Below are 15,694 nucleotides of genomic sequence, written 5' to 3' on the forward strand. Positions count from 1 at the left end.
ACCAGCTATCACATATAGACGAGGAGTATCTATGAAAGATACGTTGGTAGACAATGTCCCATGTGGGATGGGAGCCAAGGGATCTTGGCTGTCACAACGACGGGGATTCCTCAAATGGAAGATTTGTAAGGCCTGTGAATATGGAGTCTCCACAACAAACTACACCACACCATTTGGGGGCCCCAATATGGAAATTACCAAATCATTGAACTGTAAAACTGATCATGTAATATATGTTTTGGAGTGTACATGTAAACTAAGGTACATTGGGAGTACCATTCTCCCTGGTCACAAGAGAATACTTCAACACATACGTGCTATTAAAAACCATGACCAGGCGTATCCAGTGGCGCGTCATTTCCAAGCAATGCATGAGGGTAACCCAAAAGATTTAAGTTACTTCCTCATTGACTCTGTCCCTAAAAACAAAAGAGGGGGTGACCGTGAGAGAGCACTCAGAATATTGGAAATGTACTACATTCTAAATCTAGACAGCAAACACCCACATGGACTGAACAGCTCGGAGGAGCTACACGCCAGTCTATAAATACCACGCTTACATCAAGAAATCTAAACTCCACTACTCACACATATATATATATATATATTTATTGATGAAGATTCCACCGCAATTAATCCAAAGGAACACTCGCACTCCAAGGTCCGTTATTTCAAGAAAGTTTTATTGGCTACGCGTTTCGAGCAGACGCTCTTCTTCACTGGCCACAGAAAGTATAACACTCGTCCTCCATTTAAAATGAATAAACATAGAAAGTGGACCAAGCGTCGCTCGCTATCCGAGCAATGTAATAAACAAAAGACTTCAAAACACTCAAAGTGAGAAAAGAAGAAATCCTTGAAGTTTACAAACGCAAGTGCGTAAACAAAAGAGTGTAAATAACATCAGAAAAGCCAAGTGGCTATTCTACTGAAAAAGACAACAAATATACTTTTCACAAACAATTATTTCCATATGAACACTCCAGTAAACACTGGTCATGTGACCATTGAACACATGGTCCCATACAATAAAAGTTTAGAGTGAAAAACAAAATCACTGACAATTGTTCACTACGAGATTATGAATGTAGCAGGAGAGAGCAGGGGGCACTGATTGGACACCATTGTCCTAGGAGTGAAAAATAAGTCACACAACCAAACTGAGTATTGAAAAAACATTTCCATTAACTATTCATCCGATATGTACAAAAAGTTCCTCATCTTCATTGAGGCCAAAGGGATTCTTCGTCTCAAGAAGAATAATGTACTGTGACTCCAGGATTCTTAGTTGTTTTTGACGATCTCCCCCTCTGGGGTTGGCCGGCACCCTGTCAATTCCAAAGAATGAAAAGCAGTTAGCATTCTTATTATGATATTTCAACCAATGCCTAGCTGTTGAGTAGTTCAAATCAACATTTCTGATTGCCCTAAGATGCTCCAAAATCCGTTTTTTACAGGAAAAATCGTACTTCCCACATATAATTTGGAGCATGGGCACCTGATGACATACACACAGAAATCAGAGTTACAATTAATGAACTTCTTGATAAGACCAATCTTCCCTGTGGGTAAGGGATAAGTCTTGACATTTTTGCTGGTAGTGCAGGCCTTGCATTTACCACATTTAAAGAAGCCTTTTTGCTGTTGGATCCATGTCAGCTTCTTACTCGCTCCCAAATAACTTCTTACCAGCATGTCCTGTAAGGAACGTGCTTTGCGATAAGTAACTTGAGGATATACATTGACACTTGTACCCACCACTGGGTCACTTCTGACCAAATGCCAGTGTTTGTTGAGCGTGTGGCTGACTGCTTTTGCCGCCACATTAAATGTGGTAATCATTCTAATGGTGTTACACTTTTCTTCGGGGACAGGTCTCTTTATTAGTAACGTGGTTCTTTTCTGTTTAGCTACTTTGTTCTGAGCAGTCAAAAGGACATCCTCAGGGTAACCCCTCTCTCGGAACCTTTGCAACATTGTCTCCTGCTCTCTCTCAAAGCTGCTCTCAGAACTGCAATTGCGTTTGGCCCTCAATAGTTCCCCATAAGGGATACTCCACTTCAATCTAGAAGGGTGGTGGCTCCTAGCATGTAAAATGCTGTTCCCAGCAGTGGACTTCCTGTATAGGCTAGTAGTCAAAACGCCTTCTTCAATCTTGACTCGTACATCCAGGAAGTCCATCTCATCCTGGGCAACTTTATGTGTAAAACGGAGGTTAACACTATTGTTGTTGAAAGTTTCAAAAAGTCTATCAAGATCTGACCTTGATCCACCCCATATCAGAAAAATATCGTCAATATACCTAGTGTAAAAGACTATATTTTTCGTCAAAAATTCATTCATCTCCGTCCACAACAGTTGCTCCTCCCACCATCCCATCATCATACATGCGTAACTCGGCGCAAAGCAACTTCCCATCGCCGTTCCAACCTCCTGTTTAAACCATTGATCCTCAAAGAGGAAAAAGTTGTTATTTAGACAAAAAATCAACATGTCCAAAAGCATATTTGTCTGGTCAAACAGGAAGATAGACCTGTCCCTGAGGAAATGTTTGCATGCATGTACTCCATCACAGTGTCTGATGCAGGTATACAAAGAAACCACGTCAATTGTTGTCAACCAAAAATCCTCCTGCCACCCTATACCTTCAATTTTGTTAATGAAATCTGTACTGTCCCTGCAGTATGAAGGAAGAGACAGAACATAGGGAGAAAGGACAGCATCCAAAAAGATAGAGGTGTTCTCAAGAAAACTACCTTTGGCTGATACTATTGGCCTGCCAGGGGGAATGGTTCGATTCTTGTGGACCTTCGGTAACATATAAAAACAGGGTACTACCGGATGTTTAACAAAGAGAAAACGGTATTCATCTTCCTCTAAAAGGCCATTCTTCCTCCATTCCCCAAGTTTATTGTAGTAGACATTCACTGCCAAGGTATAGTCTTCCCTGCTTGATTTGGTATAATTACCAGAGAGAATCAATTGTGTATTGGCCTCCTGTTTGTACAGGTTGATATCCCAAAGGACAACATTACCCCCTTTATCCGAGGGTTTAATTACAAACCCCGGATCACTGTTCAGAGTGGATAATGCCTGTCGTTGTTCAAAAGTTAAGTTCTGTGCATGTCTATTTTGCATAGTGTCCCAAATATGCATCAAATCCCTAATGACCACTTCATGAAAAGTGTCGAGTGAGTCGTGTGGTGTACTGGGATTGAACGTGGACTTTGGTTTAAATTTTGTGGGAACTGTACCAGAGAGCTCCAAGCCCATTTGTTCCAACATGAAACGTTCGTCCCTCTCACCAATTCCATCCCCACACAACTCCAATGCAGACGCCAAACCTTCTATGTCCTCTAAACACAGATTTTTAGAAATTTGTGCACTAGAACTGACAGCACCTTCAGAGATACCACCCTCCAAAGCACGTTTTTTCTTTTGTAAATACATTTTCATCAATTTCAACTTTCGGACAAACAGAAACACATCAATTCGAGTTCTGGTGTAATCAAAATTTGCCGTCGGGCAAAAAGTCAAACCAAGTTCAAGCAGCGACTCCTCCGCCTTAGTCAAAACATGGGAAGATAAATTTAAAACTGTCAAGTTTCTCTCACCCATTACTTCTGCTTCGATTGCCGTGTTTGTCTCCCATGCGGCATTGTTTCTTTGGCGTTTCTTTCCCCCTCTCCTTGTTTTTTTCCCTTTAGGTTTGCGCCTCTTCCTCTTCCTTTTCCACGTACTGTCTCTGGGGGTCGAGATCTTAGAGTCATATTTGTTTGTAAAAAACGATATTCTTCAAGGGGCGTGAAAGTTGGTACCTGGTCACCAGTAGTCACGGGCGCCTCCTCCAAGTCTGAGTAGAGGTCTGACCCAGACTCAGACGTGGCCACTTCCGGTTCTTTTCTGACTGTTTTGAGTTGTTTAAACTGCTTAATTGCACCATCATATCGCTTGCCAAATGTAAGAATCCTGCCACTGGCATAATCATACTTGTCTCTCAAAAATTTCCGTTTTTTCTTTAATTTGATTTCCTCCTCATATTTGTCTAGCCGGATTTCCATTTGGTCGAGTGCATTTTTAATTTCCTCTTGCGCAGAATGATTATCAAGCTCATCTTTTAATTTATCAATCTCTTTGATAACCTGTTCAAGTTCAATAGCGGCATACTTTGATAGAAGAGCCAACATATGTTTACAGGTTTCAGACATGAGATTCGACCAGTCTTCCAGAAGTTTAGGATTGGGATTTTGATATGTAGGCGTTATCAGAATACGAAGTCCTCTTGGCACCCTGCCGACCTCGATGTAATTATCCAGGGAGGACACCTCCCACCACCTGTTGATTTCTCTCTTTCGTAACTTTTCGTAATTAAACAAAAGTTGTTTCAGGTCTTTGTTGGCTGCAGATACCCCATCAGGTGACCCTTGTGAATCGACCCTCTCCCCGTCATCTGCTTCACAAAACAGATCTCGAGCGGCATTTGGTCTTCCCGCTCTCTTATCCCTTAGTTGTGTCTCCGTGGACATTGTGCCAAACAGTGTTTCCCTGGCTCGCCTCCGCTACATTCAAGCTCGAGAAAAAATACGGGACCTTGCCTGATACACTCACAACAGTGAGTGCATGGAACCCCTGCCGATGAAAATACTCACAGGCTGAAGCAGCGCCAGTTACGGGTTAAAGTATGAACGGACCACGCGCTCCCTGCGGAACGCGTTATCCAGCCCCCACTCACCCACACAGCTGCTGCGGTACTCGGCCTCCAGAAATCTGGTTTTGAAGTTTCTCGGCGGCGTGAGCTGACGTTAAGAAACAAAGTGGTAGAAAGTATCCCGACACCGTCAGCTCCACTCCTCTCGGGGTCGGTGCGAGTTCCCGGGTTCGGGTCCCGGTAAATATTGATGAAGATTCCACCGCAATTAATCCAAAGGAACACTCGCACTCCAAGGTCCGTTATTTCAAGAAAGTTTTATTGGCTACGCGTTTCGAGCAGACGCTCTTCTTCACTGGCCACAGAAAGTATAACACTCGTCCTCCATTTAAAATGAATAAACATAGAAAGTGGACCAAGCGTTGCTCGCTATCCGAGCAATGTAATAAACAAAAGACTTCAAAACACTCAAAGTGAGAAAAGAAGAAATCCTTGAAGTTTACAAACGCAAGTGCGTAAACAAAAGAGTGTAAATAACATATATATTTATATATATAATACCATTTACAGTCTGTATTTCACATAAAGCCCCCCCTTTTTTCCTTGCTAAAATGAGACTTCAATTTAAATTTGACAATCAGATCAATCTGGACTGATTGTTTGCATGATCTTTAAGCCCTAGCAGTATGTTACTATTCATATATCGGCCGATATTATAGTAACCACGGAGCTACTATGATTTTCAAACCTGCTTCCTTCCTCTCTTCTCTCTCTCTCTCTCTTTTTTATATATATAATAATCTTATATTTTATTATATATATTACAAGCACTTGTCACTTCTTTAGTAGTTTTAAACTCAAGCACTTTTTGCACAACAATACTGATATCAAATAAGACCCCAAAAAATGAATAAATTAGCTAAAAATCACAAAAAATATTTTAGTGTGATGAGACATATCGGGGATGACTTTATAGTGGGCAACTTGATCTGTCCCCCCTTTTTTTTAAGTCTTTCGAGTTGGTGACTATTAATCTTAGGGAACTATTGCTCCCAACATGTTAGCATCAACTATTTAACGGGGGCATGAAAGACATAACGAATTATAAGATTGCATTTTAAATTGAAAAGTATTTTACAATCATATACTCAGAATTTTATACATTTATGTATGTTTTAGATATTTATATATATATTTATATGTTTTTACATATGTTTATATATTTATATATTTATGTAGAATTTTATCTTTGTGACGGTGATATGAAAATGCTTTTATAAATTTATAGACTATTCTATTTATTTATGTATATTTATATATTTATATATTTATTTATTGTCATCAAAGAGTTTAATCTGTCTAAACATGACACGATGAGCATAAATACAATCATTCGGATATTTAAATCTATATCTAAATCCCTATACTAATTCGAAAGAACCTAAGTGGTAAAGACATGTGGACAAGGTGGAAACTAACTGACTGTGAATAAAGTTTCAATGTTTCATTCGAAAAAAACTGTTGAAACACACTATGCCCTACCCCCTTTATAAGTGCAACACAATTGGTGGTTCAGCGTCATGTGATCAAGTCCCCTAGCAGGGACGAAACGCGTAATGGCTGCTACTCTGTGGATGTAACCTAAGGAAATTAAAAACTATCGATATCAAAGGATTGTGGTCCGTGCTCTTTTTCCGTGGCTGGTGGCAGAATCGCGGAGAGGAAGAGTGCTTGAGGATATATATATATATATATATATATATATATATATATATATATATATATATATATATTACCTACTGGCGGTCGCCAGTAGGTAGTTATAGTTAGGACCCCTTTTCCATAGGAAATCCGCAACATTCTATTTTGAATAACTTTGGCGCCGGTCGATGAATCATCGCGAATTTCTCAAAATAGGTGGGGCGCTACGCTCCGCTCCTACCCTGAAAGTCTCGGGGGGATTCGTCAAGCGGGGGCTGAGATAAAAGGGGGGTCCCAAAACGCGTTTTTCCCATGCATTTTTCCATAGGACCTTTAGACAGAGCTACAGCCCGAACGGCTGAACAGAATTACTAGAAATTTGGCAGAGAGGTAGTCCCTATGTCAAGGAAGTGCCTTTTGTAGGTTTGGTGTAAATCTGTTCAGTAGATTCTGAGAAAATAGCCTTTAAATCAATATATATATCTGAGCCCGCTTACGGTACGCTTACCGTACGCTTACCGTACGCGTACGGTGGCGTGCGCGAGCGCGATTCTGATTGGCTCTTAGATCTTAGTAAACATTCGAATCGGCCGAAACCAGGAAGCGGCGTCCGCCATTTTGTCTCTTCCACTGAGTGTTATTTATCAAACATGATGCCAAAAAACATGTTACGGGGCTGTTTTGACAACTCCCTCCCACATAGTCATGTTGAGGGAGTCCCCAAACATCCCCCAAGAGCAAAAACGGTTTTATTTTTTTTTCGGCAATTTCGCCGAGTACGCTTACCGTACGCTTACCGTAAGCGTACGGTAAAAAAAAGAATTAAAAAAAAACACTATCCACACTTACCCCACCCCCTGTGCTGTTTGTGGCCGTAGGCCACCAAATATACAGGGCTTATTACATCAGTAAAAAAACTATATTTTGGCAACCTGAAATTATAAAATCGAAATAAAAAAAACACTATCCACATTGACCCCACCCCCTGTGCTTTTGGTGGCCGAAGGCCACCAAATGTACAGGGCTTATTAAAGTTGATAAAAACCGTGCACGGAACGCACTGCGTTAAGTGGGCGCGCACGCCTCGAATGGCGTAAAGTAACTTAGCATTTAAAAAACCGTACAAATTCACTGAAAAAAACATAGGTTTCACACACGTTATAGTTAGGAATTAGCATTTAAAAAACCTTGCAAATTCACTGAAAAAACCATAGGTTTCACACATTTTATAGTTAGCGGAAATTTTACTGATAAAAAACCAATGAAATTGCCCCGTTATAGTTAGTGCTGGCAACTATAACTCACGCGACCGCAATCTTCTGCTGATGACATATGTGTCTTTATAAAAAAAAATATTTGTAATATATGTATAGCTAAAAATGTATGGAAGAAGACATGGGCAAATAAGTGTCTAAATACAGTATTAGCATCAGCAGAGGATTGCGGTCGCGTGAGTTATAGTTGCCAGCACTAACTATAACGGGGCAATTTCATTGGTTTTTATCAGTAAAATTTCCGCTAACTATAACATGTGTGAAACCTATGGTTTTTTCAGTGAATATATATATATATATATATTCACTTAAAAAACCATTGGTTTCACACATGTTATAGTTAGGTGGATATTTCACTCGTGAAAAACCAATGAAATTCCCCCGTTATAGTTAGTTCAGATAACTATAACTCGCGCGCCCGCAATCCACTGCTCATGACGTCACATATTACATCACTCATGACATGGTCAGTGGTATCACTCATGACATCACTGATGACATCATCCTTGTGAGTGGCGGTCGCACGAGTTATAGTTATCTGAACTAACTATAACGGGGGAATTTCATTGTTTTTTTACGAGTGAAATATCCACCTAACTATAACATGTGTGAAACCTATGGTTTTTTAAGTGAATTTGCAAGGTTTTTTAAATGCTAATTCCTAACTATAACGTGTGTGAAACACGGTCCTAACTATAACTATCTACTGGCGACCGCCAGTAGATAATATATATATATATATATATATATATATATATATATATATATATATATATAGATATATAGATATATATAGATATATATATACATACATATATAGGTAGTTATAGTTAGGACCTAGGGGCATATTACAATGGCAGGTGGACTAAGTCCACCCGCCACCGTAACGGTGACCGGGACTGTCCGCAGAGGTGCGGTGGTCCCGCTGCGGCCATTAGGATGCCACTACCACTGCCACTGTGGCGACTTCCATCCACAACATAGTGCCACAATGCTCTGGATGCACGTTGTGCATTGGCATGCACAAGGTGTCAGACCTGCAACGGGCCCCCAAAAGCAGAAGCCGCATGCCTTTCCATGGCAGCAACGCCCCCATGGAAAGGCACATCTCCGCCAACATCATGATATGGAAGACACCGCCACCATATCATGTCTTTTCTCTGCCTGGTCGAGGAGTCGACTGGCGGAAAAGCAGCAGACCCCTCAGCCATACTAATATGGCGGGGGGTCAATTAGGCAAGGATGGCGGGTGGATTGCCCCCGCCGGGCCAGCGGTGGCTACCGCCAGCCCAGCGGGGGCGATCCGCCTGTCATCTGAATGGGCCTCCTAGTTTCCATAGGAATAGAATTTTTTGATTTGCCAACCACTTTGAAGCAGTTTGATGAACCTTTGCAACACTTTTAAAACTAATGGGGCGGACACATCAGCTGCTGCCTTGAAAATTCTGGAGTGATCCGTCAAGTGGGGGCCGAGAAAAAGGGGGAATCCCATAATCCATGTTATTTTCCATAGGAATTATTTGATGCGGCTACAGCCCGAACTGCAGAACAAATTTACACCAAATTTGGCAGAAAGGTAGCTCTTTGTTCAGAAAGCACTATTTGTTTTAATGGTGTGAATACCTTCTGTAGTTCCTAAGAAATGTAAACATTTCTCAGATATACAATTGTAGCCGCGGTGGATCAGTGTACCATACCGATCTTGTGCCTGAGATCTGATTGGCTGCCAACACTTCAAACCATGAAGTGTTGGCAGCCATTTTGTGACTCGGTTGAACCAAGTCACAAGAAAAAAGATTTAAAAAAGGAAAAGGGGCCAGGGTCTCACAGGGCCCCCAGGGCACAAAAACTAATTTTTCAAAACGTTTCTGCATGATTCGTGGTGGATCCGCAAATCCGGCTGAAAACTTTTTAAAAAACAAAGTGCAGGCTCTCGCTCTTTGTTCAATTTTTAGTCCCCCGGATGGGCCAGGTCACCGTGGACAATAAAACAATGATGGGCCCCCTGCAGCCCCGTTGACTGCCACTACCCGGGGCTGATTTACTGAAAGGCAAGGGGGCCACACGGCCCCCGCAGCCCTGGGCACTGTCACCTCCCCAGGGCTAAATTTAATTATAGTGCATGGGGGGCACCAGCCTCCCCATGCAGCCCCACGGACTGCCGCCTCCTAGGGCTCACCAGGGGCTCTTCAGAAGAAGGGAAGATGGCGATGCAACCCCTCCCAGGAGCCTCCAGGAGCCCTGCATGGGCTCCTGGGGACCGCTACTCCCCAGGGCTGGCTCCAGCAATGTCCCGGGGTGCCCACCCCAGGACATTGCAGTTTGCTATGGGATGGCAGGAGCACTGCTCCCGCAATCCCAAAGCAAACAACTGCTTCGGTCTGAACAAACAAGAGCATTTTTCTCTTGCTTGTTCAAAGTGGAGCTCTTTGCCTTTTACACCTAGGATCCTGCATCTTAGCAGCTACCTGTTGTAAAAAGCAATAACGGCTTCTGCAAAAGGAGGAGTCAGCCAGGACCACGGGGTCATTCAGGCTCCCCACCATCCCCTACCAGCTGGCCATGCCTTGGGGTTGGGGTCCCTGGGGCTAAAAATGGCCTGGGAGGGGGGCAGTTCTGCCCCCTCCCTTTTTAATAAAAAAAAGTAATGGCCGGGCCCTGGTGGATGGGGTCTCCGAGGCCAAAATCGGCCTGGGAAATGGGGCCTTGCAATAATTTAAAAAAAAAAATTGTCAGAGCGGGGGCCACTCAGCCCCCCCTTGTCACAAAAGAAATGCCCAGGCTCTGAAGGAAGGGTTCCCGGGGGCCACAGTTGTCCTGGGAAGTATGCCCACACAACCCACCTCCCTTGAAAGCAATAAAAAACAGAAACGGGCTGGCTCCAGAGGATGGGTTACCCGGGGTGGAAACCGGCCTCGGGAGGGGTGCTGCGCATTTAATTTAATTAAAAGTTGGAAGAAAGGCTCAGGCCCTGGGGGATGGGGTTCCTGGGGCACAAAGGGGTCAGGAGAGGGGGACCACACAACCCCATTTTCTAAAATAAAAAAATAAAAATCGGAAACCGGCAACCCGCCGAGGCCCAGCCCCCTTTTTCCACTACTGTGCAAACGTGCCTCCTGGTATGCTCTTGGCTGGGAGATGAAGTCCCCTTCACTGCTGATGATCCTTAGGGGCCAACTAGCCCACCTGTTACCTTCAGTAAGCTCTACACAATGGGATTGCTGCAAGGTGGTCACAGGCCATGCCCCCTTTCTCCAGCACTCCACAAACGCACCTCTCAGTGCACTACTAGTTGGGAGCTAAAGTCCCCTTGGCTCCAGAGGGACCATGGGGCCAAGAAGTCCTTCTGGTCCTGTAAGTCCTACACAACAGAATTCCTGAGAGCTGGATAGAGGCCCAACCCCATTTCTCCACCACTCTGCAAACCTAGGTGCTAGTCAAAAAAACCTTAACAATTCACTAAAAAAACAAAGGTAACTTGGACGTTATAGCTAGCAAATAAAATGTATTAAATTAGTAAATTGAAATAAAAAAATCTTTGAAATTCACTAAAAACCCAAAGGTTACAGGGTCGTTATAGTTAGAGTCAGATTTTGCTCATACTAAACCAGAGAAATTCTGCAGTTGTAGTTAGGTGAATTAACTATGACTTGCACCACCACAATGCACTGCTTATGACCTCACATATTACATCACTCATGAAATGGTCAGTGACATCACTGATGACATCTCAAAATTTGTTTCAGTTCTATTTGCCAACTATAACGTCCCTGTAACCTTTTTTTTCAGGCAATTTCTATGTTTTTTAAATTCTATTTCCTATCTATAATGTCCCTGTAATCTTTGTTTTTATCTTTTTTTCAGTGCATATATATATATATATACATAAAATTTATTATTTTTAATGCATACAGTGCCGACTGCTACCATTAGGGAGATGCAGGAACTACTTTACCCAGAATGCACTTGCACATGATGGCGGGTATAAAGACTACTTAGTTTGCACTTGTGGTGGCCTGCATGTATTGCCAGTGAAAAAGGGCAGTCCGCCTGAAACGTGTATGGCGCTATTGACATGGATAAATAATTAACCCTGGGTGGCCAACTCCACTACGCTCATGTAGTTTGTGCTACTTCGCGCTACGCGAATTGCACGTAGCACAGTGGAAAAGTGCGCAGCGTCGCATAGCTGGCATTTTTTGCTCCCTAGCGGCCCTCAACGTCAAGTTGGCGTCATCGCGGCGAGACTTTTTCCTCGTTCGCGATCAGCAACATCAAGTTGGCGATCGCGAGCGTGGAAAATAAACCTCCCGGTGAGATTCTCAACGCAGGGAGGTCAGGTTTCTCATTGCGAGTGGTCGCGTATGCTCGCGACCGCTCACGATGAGAAACTACCAGTCTGCATTGAGAAAGCTGCCGCTCGAGTAAAAATCTACTCGAGCGGCAGAAAACAACAACTCGCACTGTGTGAGATGCCGTTTTCAATGATTGCACAGCGCGGACAAGCATCCGGCACTGTGCAATCATCCCGAACAGCGCACTACGCAGTTCGCGTAGCGCTACGCGTATCTCGCGTAGTGCGAAGTGCTACATGTAGCGCTACTACACAAAATACGCCCAGGGTTAGAAATAATGCGCTGCTTTGCTACCCACAATAAAGAAAGGATTTACCCTCACCTAAGTTGGCGTTTCCAAGCATGGTAACTTTGTTTTTGTGAATTCAAAATGCAGCGTGCCTCATCGCGGAAATGCCCCGCCGCTGAACCTGCAGACCACGGCACCTAAAAGGGGGGCCATGTGGAGTTGACGGTTCATTATTGTGGGATGAATATTTGCTGGACAGTGCTGCTTTACTCCATCCAAACCCACTTGGGAATTATTTTTAATGCATATAGTGCCGACTGCCACCATTAGGGAGATGCAGGAACTACTTTACCCAGAATGCACTTGCACATGATGGCGGGTATAAAGACTATTTAGTTCGCACTTGTGGTGGCCTGCATGTATTGCCAGTGAACAAGGGCAGTCCGCCCGAAACATGTATGGAGCTATGGACATGGAGAAATAATGCGCTGCTTTGCTACTCACAATAACGAAAGGATTTACCCTCACCTGAGTTGGCGTTTCTAAGCATGGTAACTTTGTTTTTGTGAAAGAAAAAAATATTATACATATATATATATATATATATATATATATATTCATTGTAAAAACCATAGGTTTCAGGGACGTTATAGTTAGTTGGACATTGGAAATTTGCCCATTATAGTTAGTTGAGCTAACTATAACTCGCGTGCCCGCCATGCACTGGTGATGATGTCACATATTACATCCCTCATGACATGGTCAGTGACATCAATGATGACATCACTGATGACATCTCAAATGACATCACTGATGACATTACTGATGACATCATCCAGTGAATGTGTGTTTCTGTAAAGTTTAAATATTTTTCATAATATATCTATGCCAAGGTGTATTGAAAAAAGAGTGAATTTACAAGTCCCTGAATTGATTATTTAGTAGGGACATGCCTGACTGTATAACTGAGTGATTGAACATGTGTTACTGAATGTATGAGTTACTGACTAAACTGTGTGAAAGTCTGTATTAGTGTCTCAATTGGTGTATAAGCGGCTGCATGGGTTGGTGAGTAGCTACATGAGTGTCTATATGGGTTATTGATTTGATGTCTGAGTATCTGTATGAGTGCCTAAGTGTCTGTGTGGGTGGAAGGGGGTGTGTGTGACTCTGTGCATGCATGTCTGAGTGGGCGATTCACTGGTTGTATGGATTCAAAAGGGCTGTATGGGTGAGTTAGTGTGTGTTTGGGTGTGTTGGTGAGTGATTGAATGTCTCACTGGTATATGTGTGAGTAACTACATATGTTTTAAGGCATTATATGTGAGTGTTGGAGTATATAAATGACTATACATGAGAGTAAGTTATTTGAAGGAGTGGGTGTATAAAAGAGTCTGCTTGTATCAGTGATTGTATAAGACAGTAAGTATGTGTTGGTATCTGCATAAATAAGTGATGTGGTGTGTGTATCAATAACGCAGTTGGTGTGTATAACTGTATACATGAGTAAATGGGTATGTGATTGATTCTTTGCATGAATGACTAGGTGTGTGAGTAACTCTATGGATGAGTGGCAGACTGTGACTGTATGTATAGGTGTATGAGTGCATATTATAGTACTGTATTGATGAGTAACTGCATGTATAAGTGAGTGGATATGAGTGTAGACCTAGGAAATAGTGGGTGGTATGTAGTATCTTGCATTGTTGTGTGTATGGTTTCAAAAATAGTAGTCTGTATTTTAGACTGTGTGTATCAAAGTTTATATTAGGCAATCAGGTTGTGCATCAATGTATGGGGTCACACCCGCTGCGTGTTGTGTATGCGACGAGTACTCGCTGCTAGGCCCTGTGTTACGTCATAGACGTATGGTGTCGCGCCGGGAACGCAATTCCCTCATTTTTTTGGTTTCAAATCTATATCTAAATGAGTTTAAAGTGTATATGAGAACAAGCGATAATCTAAAATATTTTAAACATTTATATATTACTAACTGTAATAAACTTATATTATGGTAATATTTTCTCAAAATCGCGGCGGGTGCAGCCTCCTTGCGCCCTCGCTGCGCGATTCACATGTGACCTCTAAGAAAAGATTTGATTGGTTCATTACATTTCCCATTGTAACAATTGGAGGACCCCAACCATTTTCGCTATTCTCTCTACAGCGTTTGATGAGAGACTCCTCTTCTGCATACAGAGCTTTTTTGAAATCTTTTTGCTATGTACACATATCTGACAGTACACACAACATGCAACCATCATCTTAATCAATATTCATGCTCTGTAAAGCAGCCTTCCACCTGTGATAGCCATGTATCTAAAAGCTACATAACAGAACTTTTCCCCACTGCCAGAGGTAACATGGTTGCATATGCTGTCTACAGCACAATGTAATGTGGCACGGCCCAGGGGCAGTGTCATGCATATATAATGAATAAACGGACACAGATAGATAGTGGAAGTGGGTATGTGGACGTGCGCTCAACTCCTTTTTATTACCAGGGTCACTTATCCAGTGACGTCTGTGCTGGGTGCGTGTGGGGTGAGTGTAAACCAGCCCTCAGGGAATGGTTGCTGCTAGCATCAACTACAACCGTAATCATTGGATCACATACAGAGATTCAATAATAAAAGGGTCAATAGTTTGTGCTGCAGTAAGGTAGGGACACTAGATGTGAAATAATACAGAAAAGATTCTATCGTAAAACAACTATAACTTGTGGTATACTAAGATACAGGCAGTAGATCTGAAATAATACACACAAAAAATTGTATCATAAAGTGTCCATCAGGTCTAGTGCACTTAGATACCCACATCAAAAGCATTCAGCATGTGCACAGCCAGCAATTATGCACGCTGCGGGCAGGTCCTACTAGGGGCAATGTCTGTTGCCTACAATACTACATCATCTGCAATAGCGACTCGATCTGAATTGTAAACACTGCTGTCTGCAGTTTAGGCCAGAGAGCGGTCAGCAAGGGCCCACAGCCACGTGGCCTTGACTTGAGCTGTCCTGTTTGCCATTACCGAAGCAACAAAAACCGTGTGCGGACCCTGTGATGATGCGTATGCGTGGGACAGACAGAGCACACTGGAGAAATGTCTGTTGCCTACAACACTACATCATCTGCAATAGCGACTTGATCAGAATTGTAAACACTGCTGTCTGCAGTGTAGGCCAGAGAGCGGTCAGCAAGGGCCCACAGCCACGTGGCATTGACTTGAGCTGCCCAGTTTGCCGCTACCAAAGCAACAAAAAGCGTGTGCGGACCCTGTGATGATGCGTATGCGTGGTGCGGACAGAGCGCCCTGGAGCAATGTCTGTTGCCTACAACACTACATCATCTGCAATAGCGACTCAATCAGAATTGTAAACACTGCTGTCTGCAGTGTAGGCCAGAGAGCGGTCATCAAGGGCCCACAGCCACGTGGGGTTGACTTGAGCTGCCCAGTTTGCCGTACGCGAAGCAACAAAAACCGTGTG

The sequence above is a fragment of the Triturus cristatus genome, chromosome 2_1, assembly GCF_964204655.1.
Source record: "Triturus cristatus chromosome 2_1, aTriCri1.1, whole genome shotgun sequence".
Classification (NCBI taxonomy): Eukaryota; Metazoa; Chordata; class Amphibia; order Caudata; family Salamandridae; genus Triturus; species Triturus cristatus.